General features: G+C 40.7%; 2 long non-coding RNA genes across 6 annotated transcripts in view; one reads left to right on the top strand and one right to left on the bottom strand.

The window, feature by feature from the left end:
* LOC113458760 (uncharacterized) overlaps positions 1-20,697 on the bottom strand; it is a 69,910-nt gene extending 49,213 nt beyond the window's left edge. For 3 of the 4 annotated variants that reach the window (XR_012579484.1, XR_003379307.2, XR_012579486.1), the window contains exons 1-2: positions 20,397-20,697; positions 19,517-19,596 (exon numbers count right to left, since the gene is read on the bottom strand). This is a non-coding gene — a long non-coding RNA (uncharacterized LOC113458760). The remainder of the gene's footprint in view (positions 1-19,516; positions 19,597-20,396) is intronic. The other variant, XR_012579485.1, reaches the window with a different exon arrangement.
* Positions 6,998-25,538, top strand: LOC141728505 (uncharacterized). 2 transcript variants are annotated; one of them, XR_012579488.1, is made up of 3 exons: positions 6,998-7,284; positions 12,921-13,054; positions 16,659-20,457. It is a non-coding gene; the product is annotated as an uncharacterized LOC141728505 (long non-coding RNA). The 2 variants fall into 2 exon arrangements; XR_012579487.1 differs by lacking the exon at positions 6,998-7,284 and adding an exon at positions 21,895-25,538 and having other exon boundaries at positions 12,597-13,054; positions 16,659-17,465.
* The last annotated feature ends 2,444 nt before the right edge of the window (positions 25,539-27,982 follow it).

The raw sequence follows: 27,982 nt of genomic DNA, 5'->3' as shown, positions 1-27,982 counted from the left end.
AAAAATGCTGTCGAGAGTCTGGAATATTAATTGTGACACCCCACTGGGCCATTAAATCTCTCCCTAACAAAGGTTCTGAATAATCTAACACAAATGGACGGATATTTGCCAATTGTCCGTTTGGACCCTCAAATTGAATAATGCTTTTGGATTGCCTTGCCAATTGCAGACCTCCTACACCTCGAAGGTGACCAGCAACATTTTGTAAAGGCCAGTGTGCTGGCCAGTCTTGTACTGGAATCACTGTGCAGTCTGCACCTGTGTCTACAAGCATCTCAATGCGTTTAGACTCCCCACCCCCACTGACATTGCACCACAATTTGGGTTTATCTGTCCCAATAACTTGGACCCGGGCGACTGTGGGCCCTTGTTTATCGACATTTTCAGGTAAAGATGGCACAGGGATAGCTTGAGCAACAATTTGTCCCTTGGGAAGAAACAGGGGTGGGTGGAAACAGTGCAGGCTGAGAACAAATTGCTTAGGATCTGATGTTGTCAGTCCCGGAGCAATTTCGATCTCTTGTGGTGTGTTTTTGTCCCCAGTGATGATGTACTTACAACGAATTTGGTTCCAAGTACCTTTCTGTTCAGGCTTTACAGAGACAAAATGCCAGTCAGTGTCCTTCAGGTGGAGTGACTCTGTCAGCTGCAACCTGTAAGGCTCATTGACAGAAGATGCGGTTAATACAGAATCACTTAAATCACAACAAAGGTTATTTTGTTTCACTTTCAACAGTGGACTAGCAGACTTGGTCTTTGAAGCACTTGCTTCACTTACACAAATATTAATATTATTGCGCGCTTGATTTATTTTGCTACCCTTATTCTCTTGGCCTGCTCCTTTTATGTCTGCACGCCTGGCAGGCTGGCGCTTTATTCTTCGTTTTTTTGTTGTTGACCCCCAGGGAGGGCTTGCAGTTCTCCTCCCCTGCTATTTTTAAATTCATCAAATTCCCTTTTCAGGGGGCACTGGTTACTCCAGTGCCCTAGCTTATTACAAAGCAGGCATGGTTTAGTGGGCTCAACCATTGCTGGTCTCTGCTGCTGCCCAGGGTACTGCTGTGCTAAGGGAGAAGGTGCAGGGCTGGCAACAGCAACACGCTGAGGTGGTCTTGGCAGCAGCCTTGGTCTGGAGTCTTCAGCAACACTCATCAGAGGCACTTTCCTGTTACAGACTAGAAGCATATCTTTTAATGTAGGGGAAGGTTCCATAGGAAGGCTCAGGATTGCTGCTCGACACTGTTCATTTGCATTTGTAAACGCTATTTCTTCTAAAATTGCTTCCCTTGCATTTTCTTTTTTAACTTGTATTTCAATGGCTCTAGTTAGCCTTTCTACAAATTTCACAAAAGGCTCTGATGGTAGTTGTTTGATTTTACTATAGGGCTCAAAAGGCCCCTCAGGTTGGAGGGAAAAGAATGCCTTTTCAGCTGCTTCCTTTACTTTCTCAAGTGTTTCTGCAGGAATTGCAGCAGCTTGGACTGAGGGAGAAGACCATTGACCCTCACCACAGAGGTGGTCAAGGGTAATGGGGTTACCATTGTTGTCTTTTGCTGTGTTTGGATCAGCCTGTAAGCTTAGGAGAGCATCTTTTAGCAGTTGCTTCAATGCTGATTCCCATAATTTGAATTCCGTGGATGTCATGAGACATGAAAAAATTTGTTTTAAATCATGTGGAACCACAACAGTTCTACTTAATTCAGAATTTAAAAGGCCACGGAAATATGGACTGTGTGCACCATATTCTTTATGAGATTTACAGATCTCTTTAATCAATTGTCGTCCAAAAGAACTCCAATTAGCAGTTGGGGCTGCTCCTGCTTGAGCTGCAGGCTGAAACGTAACAGGAGCCAGTGACAACATGGCACCATGCATTGGGTCTGCTGTCCCCTGCTCTGTATCCCTTGAATCAGAAGCATTGGGATCACAGCTACAGGTTTGGGGACAGGCAGTGGGTGTGTCCCCACCGTGGGAACCCGGGGAGGGGGCGGGGAAAGGGAGCCGGCAAGGGGCGGGGAAACCGTGGGAACAGGGGGCGGGGTCAAGGGGCTGGCAGGGGGCGGGGATACCGTGGGAACAAGGGGCGGGGTCAAGGGGCTGGCAGGGGGCGGGGATACCGTGGGAACAGAGGGCGGGGTCACCTGGTGACATCATGTCAGCAGCCGCCCTCTGGGAGGAGTAAAGGGGCGGAGCTGAGGGTACTGCAGGAAAGGCGGGGGGAGGGGGGAAGGTGTCACGAGGAACAGGAGGAGAGGGGGATGGGGCAGGAATTTTGGGATGTTTAAGAGGATTTTGGGAAGAAGAAGACCAGGTTTGGGAAGATGCCACGTGGCACCCACCATCTTGTGCACCCCCTAGGGACTGGGGGCCATTTTGGACATCACTGCTCTCCGAAAAACTAACACGTGCTCGGGATTTTTTTGGGGAAAGAGGTTTAGGGGTTTTAGAGGGAGAGGGAGGAACAGGGAGAGCAGAGGCACATGGCTTTACATTTGGCTTTTTCTCCATTTCCTTTTGTTTGAGCAATGCTGTTCGAATTTGCAAACTCCAGAACACAAATTTAGCTGAGGGTAATTTGCCAGATTGTCCTAAGGTTATCAATTCATTCCCAACTTTATCCCAGAATTGAATATTGTGGATTTCTTCAGGGGAAATGTTTGGGAACTGCAGAAAAAGCCATCTTATAAACTGTTTCAATTTTCCTTTAGAGAATTTCACATTACTCTTGACTAAAATGCTAACAATATGATAATACACTCCCCTTTGTACAATGCTAAGTTTGGAACCCATGTTAAAAAGCAAAGTACTTAATCCCGCCTGACCAAAAACAAAGCTAAAATCAGCTACCAATTTCTAAAAAAAACCACAGATAGAAAGCGATAACGAGCAGACAAAAGCTTCACAATGCAGCTGTATATACTGCTTTTAAAATTCCCGGGCAGCAGCAGCAGGGAGCTGGGACACGCCCTGCCGAGCCGAGGCAGAAACAAAGCCTCTCCCGCGGTGGAATGCAGCAGCCACTCCCGCGGAGCAGACAGAGCAGCCGCTCCACGTGGCAGCCGAAACCGGGACGCCCCCCCCCCGCCGCCGCGTGTGCAGAGCACTCCCGACCCCCGCAGGTCCCCCGGCCACGTGGAAAGAGAGCCCCCCCCTCCCCCGCAAAGAGAAAGAGAAAGAAAATCTCCTAACACGTGTCTGAACACGCTGCTGAGCCGGGGGGGGAAGGGCAGAGAGCGATCCCGCTCCGGCGCGAATTCTAAAAAACAGTGAAACACGCAGCAGGAAAGCTAACACTAGAACGCTATGAATTCTTGTCTGTGGGGCTGCGCAGCCAAAATGCAAAGGCAAAAAGGAACAGAACTCGCGGCAGAGTCTGTTTTTGAGCTTCTGCTCTACCGAAAGCAGAGATACTCACGTGAAATGGAAGCTGTAGGCTGGGTACAGGCAGGCAGGTCTCCACCGGAAAAGGACTTCTCTCTGGGTGTAAGAGAAGCTACCCTTTTCTTCCTCTGGAAAATCTGTTCACCACAATGAAGCAGGGCTTTCCAAAGGCGCCGAACAGTCCACGAAACTTTTTCTGGGAGTATTCCCAAAGTCTCTAGCTGAGGGCAATGCAACCAAAGCCCTTCCAGCTGGATGCACGGCTGGCAGAAACTTCTCTGAGGTACTGCGAGTCCGTTTTCCGGCTCAGGGTCGAGCCACCCACAGGGACGCCAATATATTGGAATATGGTATCCCAATATAACCAGTTAGATGGTGCCTAGGCCAGTTCTGACCTTCGCTGCTGGGCCACAGGCAGCTCTGCGGTGTTATACCTCAAAGATACCTTGGCTGGCGGCAGAGTGCAGCGGGGCACAAGACAGGACTCCGTTCTCCTCAGGAGAGAGCTTCTGGCGATGGTGGAGAAAAGAAGGGAGCGGATTCTGCTAGAAGGTAGCCAGATGTTTATTCCATGAGCACAGATACGTCTGCACTGGGCTACTGCTGGTAACAGAATGGCGCCACATGGTCTCATTCACATTTTAAGCTCAGGACAGGGGAAGGGGAGGGGACAGGTGAGTCACCAACCAGGTGAAGGGGCAGGGTCTCAAGGTACTAGGGACACCTATCACACGACGCCTTGCTGGTATGTTAGCCTGATTGACAGGGCACACTCAGCGAGGGGCGAGGGGGAAGGGAGAAGGTAAAACAGGATATTGCAACACACCACAACATAAATTTATGCTGTCCCTACCACACCAGATAAAATGAGATGGACTGCCTGATCCTTGTCATTTAAACCAAAGGTAGTTTAAAAGGTAATTTTAAAATCTTCTTTGAAATAATAATTTTTCTCAACTTTGGCCTGTGTTTCATTGTTCCATTGTCACCTCTCAAATTATTATATCCCACATGGCCAAGTAGTTCCACTGTTCTGGGGTCATGTGTTTCATTTGAAGTGTAAAAGTGTGAAGCATATTACTAGGTGTGATATAAAAATTACTTGTCAGCATTAGCCTACCTTTTCCCTTAAATTACTCTGTTTAAAAGTATATAACTTTCCACTTAGACAGCAGAAAAACACTTTTTGCCTCATTTACCTTAAGTCAGAAATACTCCGTCAACTTTAACAGAATTACTACTGACTTCCAGCAGTGAAACTGAGGACAAAGTTTGGTCATTGAGATTCAGCTACTATTTGCATACAAAGGATCTCCTATCTCCATGATCCAGAAAATAATTTATTATATAAATAATATCAATAAATCAATCATGAGCTCTCTATATCTAGATTTGAGATACACATCTTTCAATAAGACTACCTCAAACACTCACAAACAGATTAAATGCCTCTTCATCATTGCTGGAGAAGGTAAGCCTAAAGGTGTGAAGTTATAACTAAGTGGGCTGCTTTCATTTTCTGTTTTCAGTGAATGTCCACAGCAAAGTCAACGAGACATAGGATTACACATCATCTCTACAAGTCAGTCCAGATACTTAAATCCCTATTTCACATTGTTTCAGAATTTGGAATACATGTCTTGCCTGGAGACACAGAAAAGCTCACAAACCCCAAGCAATGAAGTTGCATTTTGGGCATTCCCTAATTAGCTGGATGTAAACTGATTTGTCGACAGAGCCTTGAGCATCACAGCCCACATTAGTCCAGGCCTGGATGCCCTCCATGCAGACCAAATCAGTCTAGCTTTTCTAATTGTTTCAAGCATGGCTGACAACACAGGCAGGGCTGCACTGTGCTCAAGAACAGCATTAGCTCATTTAGATAAGACCAAAAACCCATGCACAGCATCAGCTTGCTCAGTATAATCCATGAAGAGTGCCTCATCTTGGAAACTGGGAAGCTGGGGGCTGAACTCAGCTGCCCACAGTCATAGACCAGTACTTTATGAGTGGATAGGCTAGCTATTTCTCCCCTTTATTCAGTCAATTATTTTGAACAGCTACTCTTTGCAAAGCTGGGAGTGGGAGTAGGTGATTTCAGCACGGCAAGGTTGGGACACCTGTAGCTTGGTACACAGTGTGTTCTCTGCATGTGTGACCGAATGCATAGGCAGGGAAATGAGAAATGTATTCCACAGGAGCTGCTCAATGGCCAAATCAACATTGTGTTCAAACAGCACAAAACCTCAATTGTTTCTCACTGTGCCATGATGTTAGGGTAGGGAATGACTGACAAAGAAGAGAGCATTCGACTGAGCAATGAGCAGCACTCTCTGCATGAGTCTCACTAAATCTGGGCTTCCAAAGACTGAGCAGTACCCACGTCACTCCCTTCAATCACAACAGCTCTTCCCCTCATTGATTACTATAAATGATGGCTGAGCAAGCTGGGGGAAGAGAGTAACTGATTCAGAAGACTGACCTTGTTTGAAAGGGTAGTAGCAAAACTGGTGGTCATAGATGAAGGCATCTGAAAAACAAGTATGCCCTTTAATAAGGCAGATATTATATCCAAGAGGAGGTCTCCATAACAGAAAATGCCACATGTTACTATAGGACATGAAATAACATGACACAGACACACAGCTCTTCCAAGGATAAAAGAGAGTTTTTTAAATTTCTGACTTCAACATTTATAGATTTCCAAAAGTGACAGTGGATTGGAGGGTGACATTGCCACCTCTCCAATGACACTGGATAAACCAACAGTCCCTCAAATTTCTCCTCCTCCATAAAAGAATGCAAAGCAATAAGTTATTTACATAAATTGTGTGAGAAAGTTCATTACAAGAATGTAAACATCAGAAGGCTTAGAAAAACTTAAAAAATCAGGGCGACACATACTTGTCTCAAGTCTCCTTCTATACCACCATAAACCTGAATTATCTATCCCTTTCCTCTACCTGTGAACTAGCATGCATTCACCTGTGTTTACTGTTAATCTTTTATGAGTGGCAGAAAGGATTCTCCAAATATTCACCTCCCCAGACCCTGTTAGATGATGAACTGATAGTTAGGGCACAGTGTCACTTATTTCCACACATCTGGGGCACCAGCATAGTTAAAGCACTGTTAAAACCCTCAGTACTGAGAAGTCAGATGGATGAACAGACAAGACCAATGTGAAAAAGTAATCCACTGTCTACTGTTTCTGATCCTGAGCAGGATGTGTGAAAAAATCAACAGGGTTAGCTTTTCCTCTCAGGCAGTAATGGATTAAGCTGCCTATCTAAAAGAGTCACATCAGCATGACAAGTAAAGAAAAGTCTTTGGATTATCAAATTTTTTTAATCACTGAAAGAAAGACCTTTTTGATTTAGGAATTCCCTTGTTCATTGCCATCTTTGTTTCTCTGCATACACAGGCATGTCATGATCACAGAGGGAGAAATTAATTTTCAGGAAGAAATCCTGTGCCCTTTGATTTTGGTTGCCAATTTGTAGCCCTGCCAGTTACCTGTAAAAAAGATGCAGTTGGTTTTTTACTGCAGTCAGGAGTAGCGAGAGGAAACTGTCTCTGCTCAGCAAAGGAAATGTTTTGGTGGGATGGCAGGAAAAGTGATACAGAATTATGAGCTCCTGAATCTGGACTGCAGTCATAAATGAAACTCTGCTGCCACCAGCTTGTCTGGGCTTTCTTTTTGCTGGCAACAGAGTAATTCCACATTTTGGTAGCTTTATGTGTTCAGCCCCTCCCTAATGTAATTCCTTGTTGTTTGGTACTGAGTCACAGAAGTTAGAACATTCTCTGCTTCACTAAGATGGAGATGGAGGTTCAAGGAAGGTGTCAATCAAGCTATGAAATTCAGCCTCATATGGAGATCTGGATATCATGCAAGTTCAGGTAAGGTTCATTTATGTCTCTAAAATCTAAGCATAAAACCATAAACAAATACCATACCTTGGCAGGGGAAGGAGAAGCAGAGGGGAAATAATGTAAAATCTCTTGCCTGTTAACATTATTTTAGAATAAACTTCAAAAATAGCATTTGCTTGCAAGGAAGAAGTAAAAGAAACCACATCTTTCTGTACCTTTCAGAGCTAATGGACTAAGAGAAGTGACAGGCAGACTATAGTTTAGAGAGCTGTATTTTTCTTGATATTTTATTTAAAACTTGTTGAGTGTGAAATATCTATCTATAGAATGCCCTCTTGTATAAGGGCATGCCTGTCTGCCAGATAAAGCAGCATGAAGTTCAGAGAAAAATGCTTTGAAGCCTCTTAGGAGAAAACAGTTCTACCTTAATGAAGTCCATTATGGGCCTCAGCTTTCAGTATGAGAAGGCACTTTCAAAACACATCTAGCAATGAAAATGAGACTCTCTCATGAGGTGTAAAAGTTGTGACAAGCCAGCCACAGATGAAAATGACAAGGTTTTGCCTGCCACAGACAGCTCAGAAAACATTCCAAAGTTTACTGGAGCCACAAGGAGTTACTGGATTTCAATCAGGGCTTAGTAAAATCAATTGCAACTGGAAATGCATCAGCTGCACCATGTATTTTCAACAAGGTTAGAAATGCATGAGAGCGCTTTTCTCTTGGCATTATCCCTTCAAAGCTATGGCATGAAGATTCCTGACTGAGGCTGTAAGACTATTTTTATAGTTAGGATGGAGGTATTAGACTCAAGAATACAGGTTTGCTTTCCAGCTCTACACTGCCCAATTTCTAGTTGAGCTTTTGTATATTTATTTTTATGCTTCAGATCTCCCTCTGATAAGTGAAACCAATATTTTTCTCTTTCTTTTTGTGATTGTGCTTGTATAGCATGGGTTTTCCTCATAGTACAATGGAAATTTGGCTTTACCTTGAGGTTTCCACGTTAATAAATGTGAGAAACAAAATGCAGTAACATTCTGAATTAATTCAAGATTGTGCCTCCTGCTGATGTTAATAGATCTGCTATTGCTTGGAAAAGAAGGAAATCACTTTCAGCTAAGAGTTTTACCTTTCATATTCTGAATACACAATTGTTGAAATTTGTTATGAATAAAGGAAAGCCAAGCTGACAGATTAAATATGACATCGTTGAAACTATATCTTTTGGTAACAGTAGATTTCACAAGGTCTTCAAACTAGTCATCACATCCATTATGACCAAAATGTTTCTAGGTCCCAGTGGGATCAAGAGGCAAATAACTGAAATCCCCCATTGAAAAACTTTCTGTCAGATGCAAAAAAAACCCAAAAGTCTGGCACTCTTTCACCTGGAAGGCCATACTGACAAGGTTTCAAACATGTGTGTTTTACAGATCTCAAAGAGGTTCAGACAACTAAATCCGAACTCTGACGAGTTTTTTACATCATGATGGAACAAGTGATGTTAACCTGCCATATAAGGGGAAGGTTCTCAGGTTTTTACGCCTGTCCAGTATGATTCTTCACAGATATGTACTCCTTCCCACTGTAAAAATGTTATATGAGATTTCTAGTGGGCTTCCATGCAGCTTCAATGAGTTCAATGTGTTTTGAGTTCTCTTCTACCATCACAAACTAACAATGCCTAGCTTCCAGAAAAAAGAATTGTGCCCTGTAAATCTGCTCTGAAGTTCATACAACAGTGACCACAGATAACAATTCAAAAAGCAATTTTGACTTTCCTGTGGCAAAATTCCTAATGCAAGTGTTTCCCCAAGAGCTCTTTCTGTGTCTGAGAACCACAGGAAAAAAAACATAATTCTAGCTGCTACAGATAGGTCTCTTCTGTTTGTTCATAAACTCTAACATTGACAGTGCAAAGATTGACTGATTTGGAACATTAGAATAGCAGTGCTACTCTTCTAGAAATCCTTTACGTGGTAATTCATCTTTGTTTGTGTAGTCTTTGCAAGCAGAACCTAACCTCATAATTTCTATGAATTCTCTCCTTTCCTCATGCATTATCTTCATCCTGCAGACCTCTAAACTCAAGTCATTTTATTATTGATGAGCAGGATTTGTATAATATTTGCCAAGAGATTTGATCTGAAGGATCATAAACTTCATGTCATAATTTTTTCAGCCAATACTGATATGCAGGCCTCTCCAGTGTGAAACACAGAGTTGCCTGAAGATGCCTTGCAAATTAGGGGTGAAAGGGAAGAAGCTTGCAAGAGCATGAAAATTAGTGCTATGCACAAATGTAATTACTTATTTAGACCCCAAGTTCAGCAATTTACATAAAATAACCTTAGTTGCTCAAAAAGTGTCAAGAGCTTTTATCCAATGATAAAAATTGTAGAATGCTTTTTCTGTAGACTATATGACATCACATTCCTGCAACACACAGCGCAAAGACACCTGCCCAGAGGTGGGAGGAGATCTTTTATTATCATGGCTCATGACCATCCTGCAAATACTGCCTTTTCCCCAACCTGGAAATCAAACTTGAAATAATTTTAGTAGGGAGGTAATATAAAAGAGGATCTTTATTTGATGGCCTTAAGGGGCAGTTATGGAAAGATGTGCACAAAAGTCCACCTTCCCAGGGGTGAGTACATTTTTACAGGTTTTAGGAGATTAGCATAATTGATAAAAAGCAGCAATTAGGAGGACAAAGTGGTGATGCAATTCTCACTTCTCTGGAGTCCACCCCCTCAGTACTAGCTGTACCTTGTCCATGAAAATGTACCTTGAAGAGTTGATCTCAGCCTTGGCAACCAGGAAGAACCAAGATACCACCGGGGCCTTCTACCCCCTGGGGGTTGAGCTCTGAAATTTGTTTTGTCTTTCTACCCAGGGAAAGGCCATGGAAAATTACTGGGAAGTCTAGCCACTAATGCAATAGGCTACAAAGCTACAAATATATGTGCAAAGAATACAGACAACCTACAAAGGAAAAAAAAGCAAAACCCAAAACGGCATCACATGGCTTCCCTCCACAGCACAATTCCCACATCTTCACTGGGGGATTTGAACCAAGACAAATGCCTAAACATATCTAAACTTTCTTTCACTCTCCCCATTTGACATTGAAAAGGTGATAAGGAATTTAATTGGGCCAAGAGAGGGTACATTTCCTGCAGAGTAATTTCTTCAGGCTACAGCACTTTTTTCCTCCATCCAGATCTCTTTGCCTGTCCAACCAACCAGCTACTCCACTTATCAGTGAGCTCTGAGGCAGAGCATCCTGTTGAGTAGATGTCCTCAGATGTCTTAGCAGTCAGCATGCATACAACCACTGACAAACCCTCCCACTGAGACTCTAAATCCCTAAAGTTAAGAGGGCTAGGGAAAATATGCAGCCACTCGATTACCATGAAATCATCCTCTGTAAGTGGTGCCCTGAGATGGGTTTGGCTCACCGGAACTCTTCAGTGTGACAGAGAGGCATGGGGCTGGGGGGACACAAACCAAGGAGGGAGCACACAGCTCAGGTGGCAGAGTGTACCAGGGACTTTCTCCTGTACTTACTCTAAAACATTTTGGTTCCCATCTCTTTAAAAAATTTCCCAACACTATTCGGGCTGCTCTTGATCCCTCCAGGGCCAAAACATAATTTCACCCAGAACCAGATGTAATGAAGTATGGATGCAGGCATTTTGTGCCACTGCACTTCAGGCCAAAACATGCCCCCTGGAGAGTATATTTAACAGAAAAAAACGTAGACTCTGAGTTCCAGCAAAATCCCAATTTGTCTGGTATGGTAATGAAAGGATGAACAACATTTTTAAATCAGATTATTTGAATTAAGCAAGTAGACACAGAATTCATTTTTTCTCCATTGCTGTCATGTTTGATGGATGATCTCAGCTGATGGTGAATTTTCAGTTAGATTTAGGAGATTTACTTTTGTTGTGATAAAGGGATGATCTCACTTAGAGGCCCTTTCTGCATTCATTGCTCATTGTCTTAACACAGCAGAAGAAAAAACAATGCCTTAACACACAAGAAAATGACAATAGCAGTAAAAATTGTAATAATAACAACAATCACCAAACAGCCTGAGGCCAGGAAAGAAGTCAAATGGCTTATGTTTAGCTTTGGTCTTTACATTGGTAATGAACAGAACAAACAGGAAATGGGGCAGTTATGGAGTCATATGCCATGTGCAACAGAACAGAATCCACTTTGAAAATTGAGTTAACCAGGAATGCATTATGTCAGGAAATATTAAATTTGAGACCTACTGCTCATGTCAATCAATTTAATTTTTTCGCATACATTGAAAAATATATCTTTCCCAGTGTGCAATATTTAATTAGACCTTCATGAGACTTTAAAGCAGGCTCCAAGGATTTTCATAACTCCATGTTCACATGCCAAATTTACATAAATGGAGACAAAGAGATTAAAAAAGCAGGGAATGTAATGAAAAATGCTGCCGTCTAAGACCTTAGGAGGAACAAAAGGGATAAGAGGAAAAGATACTTAAGAAAAAAATTTGAAAAAAGAGAACTAATAAAAGAAGTGTGCAGGAAAATATATTTGAAGAAGAATCCTACCTTATGAATGTCTAACAAAAATAATAGCTCTTTTAATCTGTAGATCTTGTTCTTTAAAGCGTAAAGGAATGCTCACTATTGTAATTTTAATAAAAGGAGGAAACTGAGGTATCAAATTTTGATTGACCCAATGAGGACTGAAAACATATTGTACCTCACTGTCTCATCCTTCCTCTTCTTGTTGGCAAGTGGTTACCTCATCTGTTTAGTTTTTCACAAAAATAGGTCCTAATTACCAACTTCTTTTGACACTGTCTCCAGGGGGGAGATCACTGTTAAAAGCTAATCTGCAGACAATGGTATTCCACTTTGTCTCCATCAAAGAACTTATTACAGTCCATAGATACAGCTTGTGAAACAATACATTAGACAATTAGAGGCAAACTACCTCCACATCCCTCTCGTAGTCGCCAGAAAAGACTTTAGAACATTTTCCCACTCCCCTCTAAACACTAAAATCACCATGCCTGCATGGTGACTATGGAGCATGGCATGACATTCCCAGAATTTTCCCTCCACTTGAACAAAGAGGCTTTCTATGGCTTTCTTAGTTCAGGAACAGCAGAGACTTGCTTCATTTTTTTCTCTCCTCCCACTGGCTCATGCTGATTTCAAGTATGTCTAAAGCCAAATCCAGATATTTACGGAATGTTTTCACTAGGCTGAGTTCTTGAAAGCCACTTTATGCATCCTTTCAGGATGCCCTCACCAACTGAGTCATCACTAATGAAAAAGATGGGGGAGGTAAAGGGGAGAAACAAGCAAATAGAAGACAGAATATATCGTAAAAGTCATATCTTTCTAAAAAATGGATTTCAGAGGCAGTAATTTTAATTATGTACACCAGAGAACAGAGGCTAAGTTCATGAAATAAGGTGTGAAGCAATGAGTAAATATTAGAGTTCAAGCAAGAAGAGGAGTGGGTGAGAGCTGGCAGTTGAACAGGACTGTACTCTGGAGCGTCAGAAGGCAGAGTCTGAGTGTTTTGCAGCTCTAAATATTCCACCAGATTCCTGCTCCCCTTATCCCTCTCTCTTGGTATTTCACATGTAACAGGAACTTATGACCCTGAACAACATGAAGAATTCATACAGTAATGTTAAGGAACAATTAAGATGATTCTTATAGCAGCACATTGCACTTCTGATATGGACCAAGAAAAAAGCATCACCAAAATTACACCAGTCAAGGTAAGAGACAATAAGAGATTTGAAAGATGTTAATATGTTTAAAGGATTTGCAGTGATGAATCAAGAAAAAGCAATGTGATTTTAGAACTAATGATTGAAAAATAAAATGAAATTATATTGATGAGAAGGGAAAGGTGCCTAGACCTGCTCACTTCATTCAGATGTATACAGTGTGGCAGTACAGATTTTCTTTATACTGACCAGGCCTTGATTAACAGCATAGACAGTAGAGTGAGAAGTAGATCAAAATTTTATAATTTATGATGATAAAATCTCCTATTGTACATCTTCACTGGCCTTACCAAGATGGAGAACTATGAAGTCATCTTCCTCCCATGGGGGAAATGGACAACTTGCCACTGAATTTATTACTATTTTGTAAAGGTACTAAAGAGCCACAGTGTTTATCAGTCTATCTGGCACTTGTCCTGACAACGGGTGAATGTTGACAAGGTGTGAATGGAGAAAAAGAATAAGTAGCACAGAAGGAAGATCCATCTGAACATAAGGAAGATCTTTTGTACTGTAGGGGTAACTGAGCATTGCCATGGGTTTCTCAGAGACTGTAGTCTCCATTCCTGGAGATACTGAAAAGCCATCTGGGCAAGGTGCTAAGGAGCCTGCTGTGGGTGGTCCTGCCTCAGTCAGAGGGACTAGCCCAGATGGCCCCAAGGGTCCCTTCAAGGTTGAACCATTCTGTGCTTCTACAATTCCAGAAAAAAGTTAAAGAATGCAGGGGGATTTTTGGCATATCTGCCAGATTTTCATGTGTATCACTTTGGGTTTGGAAAAGTAATTTTATCCTTTTATGCTTTTCTTCCTTCATCTGAAAATGGGGTTTAATTATATCTACTACCCATGGAGCACCTTTCATTAGGAATCCACACACCCACAGAAAACCTGTGCACTGTTCATACCCTTAAGTGGTGATGCCCAGATTTTGTGGTTAGTTCAAGGAGCTGTGGCAAATGTCACTCTCCCTTTGCAAAACCCCTGGGATACGTGGAAATCATAGGCCTTATCACTCCAAAACATTCACCTTGTTCTCTGTGTAGGCTGGGGAATGCCACAGCTACCAACCCTTTGTGACTCCAAGACATTCAAATTTGTCTCATGTCATAATCCACACGCTTGGGTTGTTATTTTATGTAGCTAAAATCTGAACATGGTTCCCTGCTGCAGATAATTAGCGATATGCACATGGGAGATGTTACAGCTCATAGGACAGTCTTTGCTGTGACAGTTGACATTGATGGTGCTGCAGTCTGTTCCAAAGAGGGAAAGGGAGCAGTGCTATCAGGAATTGATTTTTGCCTTCATTAAGCCTCTCCTTATTCACCATTTTCCCCTAAACCAACCTGCTGCTCAGATTTATTTGAAAGTATAAAATTAAATTTTTACTGGTTCAGTTTTATTGAAGTAGGGTTTAGGTATTTTATTATGCTCAGCACTCAAGCTGAAACCCCTGTGAAACCTAACTCTACATTCATCTCTTGATGTTGTCAGGTAAACAATCTAAAGGGTTTTAGAGGGAGTTTACTGTTTACTTCTGGATGCTAAAGGGTTACTTATTATAAAAGATGTGGGATATCTTCAGAATATGTGGTCTATAGCAGATTATGAGGACTGTCAAATCAGAAGTTGAAGAAATAATATTCAATATATAGTGAGCTGTTTCAGTAATTCAATATGAAGGTAGAGTGAAGAGGTGATGCAGGTTTTTTGTGATGGTGATGATGATGGTGATGATGATTGATGAGGCCATTAAACTGCTGATAATCTGCTCCAGCCTTCCAGAAAAGTCCCATCTCTTTTTTCCTTTCTTTCTAAACTATCAAAACAACTTTCCCATTTAGATCTTTCTTGAAGAATTAGGTAGTCAAATTTCAACCTTCAAAATCTATTCATGAGACTCTAATAGAACTACAGCAGAGGCAGATGCTTTCACAGAGAGCACCTTTTTTACTCCAGCTATGGGACATGGCCTCATTTTCAGCTTCTGGGAAGACAAACCACAAATCAAAATCCTTGTGGACATTTATGAAGTATTCCATGTGGCAAACAGAAAATTTGATGTTGTTTTACTTTTGTAGGCATGGACACTGATATTTGCATTGTATGTAGAGCGGATATGTTATAAAAATGTTGCACACATTTAGCCAGACTAATATTTTAATGGTCTATTTGCATGTATTTTATGCCCAGCTAATCAAGTCTACTTTATCACTGTCTTCTACTTCATCCACTAGTGATCACATTTGTAAACAAATTAATAAACCTGATATGGCTGTCATGTGATTGATTAAGCCATGCTCAGTGTTTCCATCCAGGGAGCAACACTGTGAGTCCCCAGCTGACCCCTTGGAAACCTGCATCCCTGATTTTGAGGGAAGGCTAACAAACACTGCCATGTCCAGTGCATGGTGATAGGGGCACAGAGAAACCCTCCTCCTGCTCTTCCTCCTCCTTCCAGATCCATCATTGTTCTCAGACCTTGCGACATGCCCTGCACCATATTCTGAAAATTACTGGATGCTTCCTCACTTCTGTCCTCCCTGCTGAGCCTTAGAAGTCACAACAAGTTTGCTCTACTGTCAGCTTAATCCACTTTCCTGTTCTGAAAAGAATTGACCCCTGTATTATCCCTTAAAATTTGAGTTTCAGGTTTGGAATATTTGACCACTGATGTCCAGAGTCTTAAGATAACTTCACACAGCAGTAATGGCATCTTAGCTGTAGACCACAGGCAGGTGCCACTTCAGCTTGATGACTTCACAGGAAAGCATCTTCCTCCTCATTCTTTCCTTGTTTTTGTTGTCCTGTTTTATATGCACCTAAGATTTTTTGGCTAATTTTTACTCGATCTCTAATTTAAACTATTGAAAAATGTTTCTTTTGTCACCTGCATACTAAAAACTGACTCAAAATACAGTACTTACTTGCAAATTTTGTTTCCATGTGCCACGAGGTCTTGGATAAATGATCAAAATCACATCACTCATTCTTATTATTCCAGTATAACGATCCATGGAATATGACTGAGCAAATGAGAAACTGCTGCCCTCTTAAGCTTCTCAAAGTACTAAACTAAAGCAATACCCTATCATACCTGAATATTTCCCGTGACATCTGGCCACACAATATAACTGGGAAAAAAAGGGAAAAACAAATTCAACTACTAGCAGAAGAGATTATACATTTTATATGTGTGTATTAATCACATATATTGGCCTCCAAAACTTCAGAACTAATTGCTAGAAGCAGTAAAATAAACTTGATAGAGTTATACTAGTTGTGTAGAATACTTTTCCTTCTCAACAGGATTAGCTGAGCACAGCATTGTACATGACACATGGTACAGGATCAGTGCAGGCTCTAGAAAATCATCTCTTGTGGAGAGGTTTGGCAAAGTGTGTCATACATACAAAGTGTGGCATACATACAGTCTGTGCTACAAGTACAAATTCAGGGGTTCAGGGATTGAAAGCAAGATTTACAGCTTTCAATCTATGCATAGGCATGTAGGCATAGGCAGCATTGCTGATTCAAACTGGCACAGAACTAATACATTCATTTCCTTTCAAATCCATGTTTCTCTTCACAGCTTCTACCGCTGGATGTTGAGAGATTACACGTTTCTGCAACCATTTTTTATGTGAGATTTGAGAAGAGATTATTTTTTTCAAAAGAGAAGAGCCGTACTGAAGAGCTAAGACCTATTTTGGGGTAGGGCTACCATGAGGACAGAGCAAGAGAAAAGGAAAAGAGGAAGAAGGGAGGTATCACAGACTACGAAGAGAAAAACATGAATATCAAGATGTATAAAGATTCATTTAAGGCTTATGTTCATCCTTTTATTAACAAAAAGTAAGGTATCCTTTTTTTTAGGTAGGCTTTTACTTTTGGATGGACTCTGTCATTCAAGGGAGAAAAGCCAAGAAGGAACTCAAGTGTTTTCACAGCAGCAAGAGATTTCTTTCCTGGCTTGGGTAGAAGAATCACATTCTGCATAAGAGCATCTCATGAGCAAAAGCACAGATGATAGTCTTGTGAGCAGACTCTCATTCAGCCTGTGTCCGTGTGAAACTCCCAAAGTCACCAGGGTTGTGAAATGAAGAAATAACATTTGTGACTATTGCAAGAGAGGGAATGAGAAAAGGAGGGGAGGAGACAAAAGTAAGAACAAGCCTTGCCCTATTTCAAAGTCATACAGAAAGTCAGCATCCCAATAGTTTCAAAGGAAACAAAAATTCCTGTCCTGAAATTATGGAGAAAGAGGATATTTCCTGTTCCTTTTGCCTTAAAATTTCCCTTTGAAAATGTTTCACACCAGCACCATCAAAACCTTGGCAAATACAGAGGCAGAGGACTGACATGAACCAGATTCATAATGAAGTGAGATAGAAAACAGGTGAGGACAGCTTTTTTCCCTAGCTCTTACCAGCTTTGCAATGAAAGGTTTTCAGAGCTCTAATTATAAATCAAAGCTCAAGTTCTTCTGTGAATCACTGTTTGAAGGAGCTGCAATTTTGCCCTTTAAAGCATTTCCTCAGCCAGGCAGCTGGATAGGGGAAGGGTGATTTTTCCATGTTTTATAAGGTGGGCAGAGAAGGACAGTCAGCTGCAGAGAATAAGGCAGCACAGCTGCCCCACATTAAAGAGAGGCAGAAAAAAAAGCTGGTGAATAGCTCAGCCAGGTGGGTTTATTTTCCTCGTCACTCAGCAGCTGTGGCAAAATCCCAAAGGCAAAAATGTGTCTTTGCTGAAACAAAACCAGAAAAACACCAAAAAAACTATGAGCCCGGTCCATGACACAAGCATGTTGTGTGGGGAAAGGTCACACACATGCTGCATACATGTAAGGAATCATTCACCTGACTCGGTCACTGAGTCACTGGGGGGCATTAAGCACGTTGCCAGGGATTTTTAAACTGTGCTTTTCAAGGGAGAAAGTATTGGAGATAGTAACAGGTCCTAGTTCTGAGCTGCAGTGAGAGTAAGATCCATGGAGGGTTATGAAAAATTCAGATATTTAAGGAGTGAGAACAAAAACATTTAGCTATAGAGAAAAAAACCGGATAATCCACTCTCATTTAAAACATGATGCAAAAATTTCTTGCAAAAAAATCTCTGCGATACTGTCCAGATGAGTCCATCTCTCTTTGAAGCTCAATAACACCTGGGCATAACCTGTACAGTTACAGGAGCATTTTATAAGCTTTTCCACTTATGTAGTTCCTCGGTGTTTATGGAGCCCATTCACTGTGCTCCCATGATGCTCTTTTTCCCTGCATTCAGTTTTGCAAGGACCAAAGATCATCAATTACAGAACAATTACAACTTTAATGATATTGTGAATAAAGCTCTCTTGCCATTCAGCTGGCCTGCTTACCAGAAAATTTTCATCATCATCTCTCTGTAAAGTGAGTAGACCTCGCCCTAAGACCAGATTTCCTCATGCCTTAGACTGGGTCTCAGTCATGAACTTGCATAATTAAGAAAGAAGAACAGTCCATATGAGACAATAAGCTAAATAAGTTCAGTGCTATTACATTCTACAGAAAATAAAATAGTGTTGATAATAATTCATGTGTGTAGCTCTGTATCAGCAATGATGGCTTGGATTCACATAGACATCAAGGGATGCTTCTGAGTTCCCACATCTGAGAAGCCTTATGAGAAATAGAGCAGTGATTGATGTCTCTGCTTTACCTGGCAATTTCACACACATTAATGGTTTCTGTGCCTGCCTTCCTGGACCTTACAAGGTCTCCTCATCACGGGAGCCTTGGAAAGAACTGTCCCATAGGGACAGCTTTATGTTCTCAGTATGGTGTAAATACTTGTTCTCACAGCTGTGTCCAGCTGTAGGTAGTCTTTCCTTACAGAAGAAAGAGATTATAAAAAGAAAAACACATAAAAGCTGCTTTCTTTGCATCATTCATAAGGACCTCCCAGGAAAATACCTGGGGGGAAAAAAAGCAAAACAAAAACACTGTGCATTAGTACAAGTCAAAGACCCAAATATATTTATGAAAATTCCACTCAGTCCTGCTATGAGACAAGATTTAGCAGGCTTAACAACCTAGACTCTAATATGTCTCTAATCTGAAAATGATAATTTCATTCAAGGAGTAGGCTAACAAAAAAAAAAGTTATGAAATTGATTAGACAGTGGGCAATCCGTGTCTCTGATTTTGTAGGACTTATTTTTCTCAAAATAAAATTAATTTAATACCAGAGCCTTTATTTAGACTAAATTACAAAGAGAGGAAAATTAAAAATGTGATGCAACAGTTAGAGAAGATAAACTGGAAAATTACTTGATGTGCAAGGCATATTGAGTGTTCATATTTCCACTGTGAGGAGAGGAATCAGTTCTACAAGTAACAGAGAATCATGCAGTTCAGATGGCTTCAGGTGTTAGCTTCCAGCTGCTGCAGAAATCTCTTATTTACTTACTTGCACAAACCACGGGTTTTTTCCAACATGTTAGGGTCAAGTCAGTACCAATGGATCACAGCAAATGATATCCTGCTGTGCTGGAGAATATAAACAAGTAGATTTTACAGCAATTAGGGATGGTAAAATAAATTTTAATGCAAATTTCTTCTGATCCATAGACACTCATTTTTTAAATATGTAGTTCACACTAGCTATGGACAGCATGGCTTGTTTGATATGGGGCCTATTGACTTTTGTAGATGTGTGTCTGTGTGCACTCCTATCACCAGTCATTAATATGACACCTTAGAAAGAGTTTTAAGTGTGTAACACCTTTCAAAGCAGGGTAGAATTGGGAGGAGAAATTTCTCCCCTGCCCCCTTCAGTTCTGCAGATTTCAAGGCTTATCTCTGAAATGTAAACATATATTTCACATTGCTTACTTTAAAGAGGAATAATAAAGTCCTAGATTTACATGACAACTTTTATCTAGAAACATATAAAATATTTTTATAATGATGCAGTGTGTATTGTGAGACTGTTGAGAGAGAGGCTTGGAGATCTGTATGGATACTCACAGTCAAGCACACACTTTTATAAATGCATCCACATATATACATCATGTAATGCAGTGCTAATAGACAGTTATGTTTCTAATAGACATCAGGCACTGTGATACTAATGGACCCTTCTATTTAAAGTAGAGTGAGCAAATGCTTTTAAAATAAATCTATATGAAGAAATAAAAGGAACAACTTCTCATCCTTTTGCAACACACCTAGTCAGTGCACAAATGTGAGTATTCCCCATATGTGTATTAAATTTCAGTAGAATTTAAAAGAATTAATAAAAGCCTTCAGGAAAAGATGGTGAGAATGAATCTTCAGTATACACCTACCTCTGAGTGCCTTTCTTTTCTCTGCCTTCCTCTCCTCTCAACATATTCCCTTGCTCTGCTCCCAGAGGCTCCCACAGCGCTTTCTGCCTTGCAGCACTCAGCCCTGCTGGCAGCACGCCCTTGCTGTACAAGGCAGTGCAGGGCTGTGATCTTAGAGTGAGCACCCAGCAAGCTCTCCCCTGGGGCCAGGCTCTGTAATTGTGTCAGGACTCTTGAATGCCATCAGAGATGACATTTCTGTACAGTTTGGCTTCCTTCACAGCAGGCATGCCCACGCTGGCAGAGATGGCTCAGGGACTGCTCTAAGGGCACGGAGAGGGAGAGGAGAGGGAGAGGAGAGGAGAGGAGAGGAGAGGAGAGGAGAGGAGAGGAGAGGAGAGGAGAGGAGAGGAGAGGAGAGGAGAGGAGAGGAGAGGAGAGGAGAGGAGAGGAGAGGAGAGGAGAGGAGAGGAGAGGAGAGGAGAGGAGAGGAGAGGAGAGGAGAGGAGAGGAGAGGAGAGGAGAGGAGAGGAGAGGAGAGGAGAGGAGAGGAGAGGAGAGGAGAGGAGAGGAGAGGAGAGGAGAGGAGAGGAGAGGAGAGGAGAGGAGAGGAGAGGAGAGGAGAGGAGAGGAGAGGAGAGGAGAGGAGAGGAGAGGAGAGGAGAGGAGAGGAGAGGAGAGGAGAGGAGAGGAGAGGTGCTTTTAAACAGTCCTATCAAGAGGAACTGGCCTCACCCACTCCCTATCTCCACGTGCCCTGCAGGGATTAAATTCCATCACCTCTGTCAGATTTTGCATGTTCTTCCCCAGCCTTCCAGCATACCAGAAACTTCAGTTTCGTCTTCCCACGTTTCTTACTTCTCAAGGAAACCCTCAATCCCACAAGACTTTTAGACCATGCCTGGCAGAATTTTGAAGACTTGCTGAAAATTTGAGATAATGAGCAGAAGCGGGAAGAATGAGTGTGGAGATAGAGAGGGGGCCTGGAGGCAAGCTCATTTATGCAAATACATTGCTAAATGTTCTCTCACAGCTGGGCTGAGCTTGCCTGCATAAAATGTCCCAGCCCTAGATAAAAATATATTTATGACCGAGCATCAGAAAATAAAATAATACGTTTTAAAAGGACAATTAGAAAACAATAGTTATTTGAAGTTCATGCTGATGAATTTATCCTTTTCAATTGCTAGTTTGTTTTTCTGAGACCAATGGAAGACTCTTACAATACCAGAAACAGATGATACATGTTTTCAATACATGAAACCTTTATTTCTGAGACACCGTTAAGCCTGACAAGTGTGTTGGGCCCTTGTGTTGTATGTCAAAGCAGCTAGGAGCATCAATAGATGTAAGATGTTCTAATAGAAAACAACAAATATTCCTAATGTGTTTCAAAGTTCTGATAGGTCTGTTTTCCTCAAATTAAAATTTTTGAGATGTTGGCTTGTTTTCTTGTTTGGATTTTTTGGATAAGTGTGCACCTACTTATATTTTTTTTTAAATATATATTATTTTCTAGGATTTGTAGAATCCATCAGATAAAATAAAACTAAACCAGCACCACAAAAGACAAGCTGAACCTAAACATCACAGAAGTAAAAAAATCACTAGTTCTAACAACAGATCCAAACCTGCTGTGAAAACATGAGAGAGTCCTGTTATCCTTGCACTGTTAAATGAAAACAAGTATATCATAAAAACAAATATCTAAAGTCCAAAGAAGACATCAACTCTCAAGTGAGTCTGTAGCCATGGTCCTCCTGCTAGAGAAAAATCTTCGGTCATTTCCATTTCCTCAATATTAGAAAATATTCTAGTAAGTAAACCAGGGAAATGTATTCTTAAATGGATGCAGAACTACAGAGAATAGTTGACTCCTGATCAAGCTGGAGAGGATTTTTAAGTGCTATATCCACAGGCATTTGGCTTATCTTCGGTTTTATTCATGATTTTAATTGACCAGAACAAAGTTGTTTTGTTTTCATTTTGGAGGGGTTTTTTTTAAAGTGTAAAAAGCAAGCTGGACAAGATTACAAGCTCTTTGGAAGACAGGATTGAAAATAAAGCATATTGAAAAAGTGGAAAGCCACTCTGGAAACCCATAAGATGAAGTTCAATAGCCCAAAGAAAAAAAAGCCCAAAGAAAATCAAGTGGACAAATGACTGCAAGGAGGAGAACCAGTGAGTACAGCACACCACAAACTGCATGTGCTAAAATTAGGAGGAGGCTGTTGCAGAAAGAGAAGGTGTTGGAAAGACAAAAGGAAACTGCTATTAAAAAAGAAAAGCAACAAGAAAGATAAGAGGATGAGCAGATGTAACCTACAGCGAAAGGGAAGTGTTCAGGCTAAGAAAGGGCTAATGGGAGACAGGGTAACAGCCTTCCACTTCCCAAGTGGAAGTGCTATAAAAAGGCAAATCAATAGCTCTTCTAGAGACAGTAAGGGTGGAAAACAAAAGAGGAATTTTTAGGAGTGTTATTTGGTTTAAAAATTCTGATTCTCCTAGTAAAATATTAAGAAAAATTCCAAACCAGGGAGAGGCATGGGAATAGACTCTGTAGGGATTGCTGCAAGAGATATTTCCCAGGAGCTTTGTAAGAATAGATTGTACAAATATCCAGTAGGTGTGTTCATAGTATATTTACCATGAAATAAAGCAAAAAGGAATTTTGGTCTCTTGAGGTCCTTTCCCATTCTGTGTTTCAATGTTCACATGTATTTTGAAGATGAGTTCTAATGAAAAAATTCAGCTAACAGATTTGTTAAAAATTATACATTTTTTCAAACAGTGTGTATTGGTCATCTCCAGTATTACATAAATAATGTGAAAATTTTTTTTCCCTGATAATTCAGTGTTTTGTGATATTGTACATTAAGCTTCTGCTAGAAATATATCTCTGTTATGTATTTGAAATTATTTTTTTCTGAGAGTTGATCAAAGTGGAGGATATTATTTTATGTTAATATTTCTATTGAGATTTTAAAATCTTAAAAATTATAAGCATTCAAATAAATTATTTGCAAGCTATCATAGATGCTTACCAAATTCTTATGTTTCTCATAAATATCTGATGCATTTTTAATGAAAAAATATCATCAATGCGTTTCTCTTTGGAAATGCAAAGAAATATCAGTTGTACTCCTTAAAGATAAATGTAAATATTATATTTCTCATGCAAAATGCTCAACAAGAGCAGATAAAAATTGCTGTATGGAAATGGAGGCATGGAGGTATGGAAAAAACTGAATGTTGCCTTCCCCAGATGCTTCTAATCCATTTCTCCCCTTATTAATCCAGTTCTCTTCATATCAGAAATAAAAGCCAAAAAGAGTAGAAAGATAAAAAAGCCATAAAAAATATCCCTGTCTGGAGGAATCAAGGTTTCCCTTACTCACAGTTTTGTGATGTCCTTTTAGTGGGCTGTATTGCTATTTCAAAGCCAGCCCCAAGAGTGCATTACTTTTAGCATGAGGAAAAGAGTTCCTGCAAAAGGGCACACACCTCAGTTACAGCATAGCTGCCTGTTGTGCTAGGAGAAAAAACAGGGTTTGCTGAGATAACCAGATCAGCAGTAGGATGAATGCCAGCACAGCTAAATCTGCCTGGGATTTCTCTTCTCTCCAGCCCAGATCTACACAGCTGTGCTGGCACAAGCCTGAGGTGCGGATTTGGATTCAGACGTTGTGCAGTGGGCACCTGACTCACGAGCTGGAAGTGTCCATTTGTCTCAATATCCTCTAAAGGAAGCTGAGTATGACTGGATTGGAGTCACAGAGCAATCTTTTAGATGTACAAATGAAATTGCACTCTCCTCCCCAGTATAAAATGGAACAGAAATTGCTGCCACTTTCTAACATCAAACCTCACAAAATGACTGTAAAATCAGAATAAAGCCTGGAGGACTCTTAGAAATCTTACCAGTGGAGTTGTATTTTTTGGTGAGAACGGCAATCATTTACTTGATATGGTAAGAGTGAAATAAGAACAGACATAGTTCCATAAAGATATCTGAATATTCATTTGCATTCTTATAACTGATCCCCAAAACTCATAATTAAAAATATTGTTTTCAAGAAAAGTCCTGACTTCCTTTCTTAACAAAGAAAAGCAGAAAAAGTCCCAAAGCCAACAAAAATATCTATAACAATATGTCAGATGATGATGAAGTCTGTGCTAATCAGTCCTCTCTAGCAGTGCAAGAGAGGGCAAGGTGATCCCATATAGACTAAGCTCACCAGGGCCTGTCTATAGAGAGACATCTCCCAACCACATACCAAACACAGAATATTGCACTCAGAAACAGCCCATTCCATTCATTTTTCTGAATGATATCTTAATCCAAGCTCAGGTGAAACCACCCTAGAACTCCTCAAGAAACCTACATTTCCTGACGAGTGGCACTGATGTGAGCATTGCACGTGGCAGTAAGGTGCAATGAGTTATTTAACAGAGGACTTACGGGCATGAGAATTGATTTTTTCTAAAAGTAGCACAAAAGAGCAGGTCAAATACTGCCCTGAAGAGCAGGGAAAGCCACCACTCCACACCTTCATTCCTCTGGACTGTAAATGTCTTCTCCATCAAAAGCCTGATCTTGCTGGTGTGCCCGGCAGCTTGTGTGCTTTGAGATCTCTGTCAGAAATGTTTGACCTGGGGATTTAGACCAGAAAGCCTGTCACATTTTGTAGCAGGTGAAACTGACTTATTTTGAAGCCTGGTCAATTTATCAAGTTGTTGTAATGGCAAGATTGTCACTTGCTATTATCGATGACATTCAGTTCAGAGCAAAGCTGGCCATCAAGTTAACTGCAGGCATATTCACAGGAGCACCAGCTGCAATATAAACAGATCCCACCACCCTACTAATTCAGGTACTGAAACGCAAGTGACTTCTGGATGAAAGATAAAAAATCATTAATTTCAGACAACTGAGGAGGAGAAAGTGAAGGAAATTGCATCCAGCTAGTTTTAAGCAATGTTTACTGTCTCCATTGCATCTTGCTCAGAAAACATGACTTGTGACAGGGGACATCAGGTTGTGCCTTCCCTGTGCCTTACAGCACCTGCTTGTCCCTGCAATGCCACAGATGTCAATGAAGCTACATCAGTGTAAGGCAGTGAGGAATCAGGCAAAGTAATTTCATCCCAGCTTTGCTTTGATGCATTGAAGGCTCACACTTTTGAAGGTTTCCTAATAAAAGTAGCATCATTTTCATCATTTTCTGCACGTACACAATAAATACACTGTACAATTAGTACCTGTGCACAGTTAACAGGCATACATTCATTTTGGAACCTGTTTTATTTGAAGGAGATAGATTGCTGAGAACACTTTATCTGTAAGGGATGCCATTGAATGGAAAATTAGCTCAAAATATCCTTGGTATTTTAAAGTGTAAGTTAACCTGATATTTCAGTTGTCAAAAAACACAGTTGCCCTACTGTTAGCTAATTCCAGTGCTCACCATTAGTGACTTGTTGGAAAGTGTAGGATGCCTATTGCCTCCTGAGAAAGAAAATGGGCTTCCCAAAATGTCATGACTCTACTTCACTGTTCTCTGACGGAGATAATAAATTGCTCCCTTAAAAAGGCTAATGAAATTTTGTCATTTATGTTTTAAGGTGTTTTCAATTCCTTGAGTAGAAAGGCAAACCTTTGCTTTTTCTGCAATGAATGCAGATATTTTAGAGCAGACAACTAGCAAGTTAAGCAGAGAATATTTCCCAGGTGAAGAGGCAGAAAGAGCAATACTCCCTCATGAAGGTCTCAAAATACTCCAGTCTACTGAAGCTTTGTTATAGAAAACTTAATAATACAGCATTGTTAGGACTGGATAACATATACTTCCTTTTATGCTAGAGATAGCATTGAAAATGGTGAGGATGTTCCTGAATGATATATATCATTTTCCAGGAATATAGAGGAGGAGAGCTACACCTGACTGAGGTGCTAGGCATGTTGCTTACAGCTTCACATTGCCAGATCCTAACAAGAGAAATAGAAAACATGAAACATGAAAAGGAGATATTTAAATTCTTGTACACTGAACTCATCCATCAGAAAATGTAAGCATGCCAAACAAAGACATGTAGATGGTCACACTTTTTCAAATTAAAAAAAAAAATAAAACAGCCCAACATTTCTGTGCTGGATTTAATATTAAGTCAGAATTGTTCTATGTTTTTTGCTTATTTCCATACTTTCCTTTTTTCCTCCAAATGCAACCTCTTTGGAGATAAAACAGTAATTTGCTGCTAGGTATTCTTATATTTCTCTGGGTTATATAATGTGAATTATTTTGGAGAAAATCAGTGGGATTTTCCATCTCAACTTCTTTTTAAGCCATTGTTTAAAAGCAAATTTGTGTCCAGAGGCCAGTTTGTTAAGCATTTTTTCACACATCACTCCTGTTGTTACCTGCCATCTACCCTTCTTCTTGACATTCTCAACTTTTATTTTTGCTTAACAGCTGTCTCAGCTGGTAAGGCCATTACCATGTTGCTAGGCTCTAATCAGATGAGACGTTGTCAACATGAGGAAAAACATCAGTTTCATCAAATCAGAGAAACCACAACCTGTTATGCTGCAAAAACAACACAGTTTTCTTGAACTAATACTTCTTCTTTTTCCTTGTCTATTTAGCATAAGAGCTAGTCTACAGCTTCACAAAGAAGAATCAGTCTGAACTCAAATTTAAAAATAAATAAATGAATAAAATTTCTCCTCAGCCCCCTTTTTCTAGAGTTGAAGTATTTGGTTGACATTTTCATTTGTTTCTTATCTTCTTTCACATGTTGCTGCTTGCAGTTAATTGCAAATGCCACCCAGATTCATTTCAATGGGTGTCATTCCCAGCCCAAGCTGATTCTGTAGGTGCTCATCTTTAGAAGAAACCCTCGTGAAGCATGAGAGGGAAACAAAAGGTTTGGATCCATCCTAGTGTGCCATCACTTGCTATGAAACCTCTGCTGCTTGGATTTGGTTGACTCCCCATAGCTATTTAAGTTGCAAGTGTTTGTGGTCAGCCTGTCGTGGAAATGTTTTTGATAATCCTTAATTTACTTGCTGAGAAATACATCTCCCACTCCCCCTAACCATTGCGGTACTGATTTTTCCTGCTTTTGTTTTTGTGGAAGAAATTCTACTGAACTATCTGAAGAACTTGGTCATAGCATTGTGGTCCTAGACTTTCAGGACGCCCACCATTGGGACCAGAGAGAAGAATACATCCCTCTTCCAGAAGGTCACTTACCTTTAACAGCAGCCAAAGATTAGCTACTCTTTCTGGAGGCATTCTTCCTGTCACCAGCTTTCAGGTCATATTGAGGATTCATTTGTTTCAGGCAGCAAAAGATACAATATTGTACTGTGTGTCTATGTACAGGCAAAGCAAGAAATTCTTTTTCCTACCTACCTAATTGTGCAGAATTATTGTAGACTGCGTGTTTTGCTCATACTTTTCAGAGCAGCTGTCTCATGATTTTTAGTAAAAGGAGAAATTTTGTGGCTGTTTACAACACTTGGGCTCTCATTCTCAAAAGAACCCAAAAATTACTGATTCTATCATACAAAAGAGTCCAGAAAGAATGCCTCAGTGAAGTGA

This window comes from Zonotrichia albicollis, chromosome 3 (genome assembly GCF_047830755.1).
Source record: "Zonotrichia albicollis isolate bZonAlb1 chromosome 3, bZonAlb1.hap1, whole genome shotgun sequence".
In the NCBI taxonomy this organism is placed as follows: domain Eukaryota; kingdom Metazoa; phylum Chordata; class Aves; order Passeriformes; family Passerellidae; genus Zonotrichia; species Zonotrichia albicollis.
The sequence above is the reverse complement of the archived record's forward strand: the minus strand, read 5'-3'. Positions and strand labels throughout refer to the sequence as shown.